Genomic DNA, 4486 nt, shown 5'->3' with positions numbered 1-4486 from the left:
CACAGAGCCAAGCAGGAACTAATCTCTTCACCAAAGGATACAGTGTACTGGATGGATTAACTCAGCGGGTCAGGCAGAGTTTAGAGTTACAACACGGGAACAGGGCCATCGGCCGACCACAGTCACCTGTATCCTGTATCTCTACACTGTAAACGGCTCGATTGTAATCATGTATTGTCTTTCCGCTGACTGGTTAGCACGCAACAAAAGCTTTTCACTGTACCTCGGTACACGTGACAATAAACTCAACCCAAACTCAAACTATTTATATCCTACACGCACTCGGAACAATTTACCCACAAACCGGTGCGTCTTTGGAGTAGACACATAGATACAATAGACAATAGGTGCAGGCGTAGGCCATTCGGCCCTTCGAGCCAACACCGCCATTCATTGTGATCACGGCTGATCATCCCCAATCGGTACCCCGTGCCTGCCTTCTCCCCATATCCCTTGATTTCACTAGCCCCTAGGGCTCTACCTAACTCTCTTTTAAATTCGCCAATGATTTGGCCTCCACTGCCCTCTGTGGCAGAGATTTCCATAAATTCACAACTCTCTGGGTGAAAATGTTTTTTTGCGTCTCGGTGTGTGGGAGAAAACCGGAGCACCCAGAGAAAACCCACGCGGTCACAGGGAGAATGTACAAACTCAGTTATCGTTACAGTTTAGTCTATTGTCACGAGTACCGAGGTACAGTGAAAAGCTTTTGTCGCGGAAAGACAATACCTGATTACAATCGAGATTCTTGATCAATATGGGGTGTCAGAGGTTACGGGGAGAAGGCAGGAGAATGGGGTTAGGAGGGAGAGATAGATCGGCCATGATTGAATGGCAGAATAGACTTGATGGGCCGAATGGCCTAATTCTGCTCCTATGAACAACCCAGTGGAATCAACATGGAGTTCAAGTTCAAGTGAGTTTATTGTCATGTGTCCCTGTATAGGACAATGAAATTCTTGCTTTGCTTCAGCACACAGAACATAGTAGGCATTTACTACAAAACAGATAAGTGTGTCCATATACCATAATATAAATATATACACACATGAATAAATAAACTGATAAAGTGCAAATAACAGAAAGTGGTTATTAATTATCAGAGTTTTGTCCGAGCCAAGTTTAATAGCCTGATGGCTGTGGGGAAGTAGCTATTCCTGAACCTGGTCGTTGCAGTCTTCAGGCTCCTGTACCTTCTACCTGAAGGTAGCACGGAGATGAGTGTGTGGCCAGGATGGTGTGGGTCTTTGATGATACTGCCAGCCTTTTTGAGGCAGCGACTGTGATAAATCCCCTCGATGGAAGGAAGGTCAGAGTCGATGATGGACTGGGCAGTGTTTACTACTTTTTGTAGTCTCTTCCTCTCCAGGGCGCTCAAGTTGCCGAACCAAGCCACGATGCAACCGGTCAGCATGCTCTCTACTGTGCACCTGTAGAAGTTAGAGAGAGTCTTCCTTGACAAACCGACTCTCCGTATTCTTCTCAGGAAGTAGAGGCGCTGATGAGCTTTCTTGATAATTGCATTAGTGTTCTCGGACCAGGAAAGATCTTCAGAGATGTGCACACCCAGGAATTTGAAGCTCTTGACCCTTTCAACCATTGATATAAATCCGTTGATATAAATGGGGCTGTGGGTCCCCCTTCTACTTCCAAAGTCCACAATCAGTTCCTTGGTTTTGCTGGTGCTGAGGGCCAGGTTATTGCGCTGGCACCATATGGACAGTTGCTCGATCTCTCTTCTATACTCTGACATCCCCATCAGTGATACGTCCCACAACAGTGGTGTCGTCAGCGAACTTGATGTTTGAGTTCGCACTATGACTGGCTACGCAGTCATGAGTATAGAGTGAGTACAGCAGGGGGCTGAGCACGCAGCCTTGAGCTGCTCCCGTGCTGATTGTTATCGAGGCTGACACATTTCCACCAATACGAACAGACTGTGGTCTGTGAGTGAGGAAGTCGAGGATCCAGTTGCAGAGGGATGCGCAGAGACCCAGTTCTGTGAGTTTGGTAACCAGCTTGGAGGGGATGATTGTGTTAAATGCCGAGCTGTAATCGATGAATAACAGCCTGACATATGAGTTTTTGTTGTCCAAGTGGTCCAGAGCGGAGTGGAGGGCCAGCGAGATCGCATCCACCATTGATCTGTTGTGGTGGTAAGCGAACTGCAGTGGGTCCAGGTTTTTGTCGAGGTAGGAGTTGATTTGCTCCATGATCAACCTCTCAAAGCACTTCATCACCACCGGCATTAGTGCCACTGGTCGATAGTCATTGAGGCATGTCACCTTACTCTTCTTGGGCACTGGTATAATTGATGCCCTTTTGAAGCAGGTGGGGACCTCAGACCTCAGAAGTGAGAGGTTGAAAATGTCCGTAAAAATTCCCGCCAGTTAGACCGCACAGGTATTTAGAACACGACCGGGTATACCATCAGGACCAGGTGCTTTTCGGGGGTTCACCCCTCTGAAGGATTTCCTGATATCGGCCTCTGTGACTGAGACTGAAATGCCATCACAGCGAATGGGGGATCGGGAAGGCACATCAGTATTCTCCCTATCAAAGCGTGCGTAAAACGCATTGAGCTCGTCAGGGAGTGATGTTTCGCCGACATTCGAGCTGCCTCCTGGTTTCGCCTTGTAGGAGGTGATTGCATTCAGGCCCCGCCACAGCTGCCGAACATCTGTCTCATCCTCCAGTTTGGAGCAGAAGTCCCTTTTGGCCTTTTTGATGGCCTTACCAAGGTCGTATCTGGACTTCATGTAGGCCACTGTATCATCGGAAGTGAATGCCCTGTGTCTGGACTTCAGAAGTTCATCCAAGGTTTCTGATTGGGGAACCCGACTGCGGCATGCAGCTCCTCCAGTGCCAGACAGACGTCTGCCTGGGGTGGGATGTAGACCGCGGTCAGGATAATGGAGGTGAATTCCCTTGGGAGGTAGAAGGGACGGCACCCAGTTGATTTCTTGACCGTCCTTGCCTTCACCAACCGCACCTTGGCTATTTGTTGTCAATGCCAAGAAAGGAAATGGAGACTGTCGGGCATCATGGTGGTGCAGTGGTAGAGTTGCTGCCTTACAATGCCAGAGACCCGGGTTAATCCCGACTATGGGTGCTGTCAGTACTGTCTCCTGACTCTGCTATCTTAAAGAGCCCTATCTAGCTCTCTCTTGAAAGTATCCAGAGAACCGGCCTCCACCGCCCTCCAAGTCAGGGGATATGGGGAGATGGCAGGAGCGAGGTACTGATTGTGGATGACCAGCCATGATCTCATTGAATGGCGGTGCTGGCTCAAAGGGCCGAGTGGCCTACTCCTGCACCTATTGTCTAAAACTAAACTCACATCAGCAGGTAGGATTGGGATCAACAATTCCCTTTGTGCACAAGGACCGGTGACCAGGAACTTGCTCCCAATTAGTGAACAAAGTAATTAGTGAACTTCCCAAATGGACATCGTTTAGATGGTACGTACATCACTGTTGTTTCCACAGTGGAGGAGAGAGGTGGTGAAAAACAAGTTAGCAACTGCACCTGCAACTGTCCCCAAGCCAGCATCTCCATTAATTAGTACAGTAACAAATATTAGTCATTTGCCAATGTTGTTTTCCTACTCAAGAGTCAAGTAGTGTCAAGAGAGTTTTATTGTCATGTGTCCCAGATAGGACAATTACATTCTTGCTTGCTGCAGCACAACAGAATATGGAAACATAATACATAGAAACATAGAAACATAGACAATAGGTGCAGGAGTAGGCCATTTGGCACTTCGAGCCTGCACCGCCATTCAATATGATCATGGCTGATCATCCGACTCAGTATCCTGTACCTGCCTTCTCTCCATACCCTCTGATCCCTTTAGCCACAAGGGCCATATCTAACTCCCTCTTAAATATAGCCAATGAACTAGCCTCAACTACCTTCTGTGGCAGAGAATAATAAGATTAAACGAGCACTTACCAGTTTGAAGTTTGATCGGTAATTTATGAGGAGTAACGTTGAGGGAATACGTGAAGAACCCCGCCAGGACGCATGCATGTCATTCTTCAAAGCAGCGGTGTGAAATCACAGATAACTGTAATGACTAAACATAGTAAGATTAGAGAAGAGATACCAGTTGAGTATATGATCAAGAGTGGGAGCGGAGGGCACGTAATCCCTCAACGTTACTCCTCATAAAATAACGATCAAACTTCAAACTGGTAAGTTCTTGTTTAATCTTACTATTTTACTTCGGAGTCACGTGAGTGACTACGTGAAGATTTTAAAGCTCTGTGATTTCATGCTGTGGATTATTTGCCTTGATTATGGGGAGAATAGAGTTAACATCATTAGACATCAATACGATATTGAAACCCAACGATAAAAATATTAACACCAATTATTGCCCCTATTTATGGGGTAAATTATATTACAGAACTTAAATTTGTTTCTGCAAATATTCCAGGTTCAATGACTGGATTGTTATAAAGTCGTTGGAAAGTTTCCTCCG

The sequence above is a fragment of the Leucoraja erinacea genome, unplaced genomic scaffold (assembly GCF_028641065.1).
Source record: "Leucoraja erinacea ecotype New England unplaced genomic scaffold, Leri_hhj_1 Leri_271S, whole genome shotgun sequence".
NCBI lineage: Eukaryota > Metazoa > Chordata > Chondrichthyes > Rajiformes > Rajidae > Leucoraja > Leucoraja erinaceus.
This window is presented reverse-complemented; position numbering follows the sequence as displayed.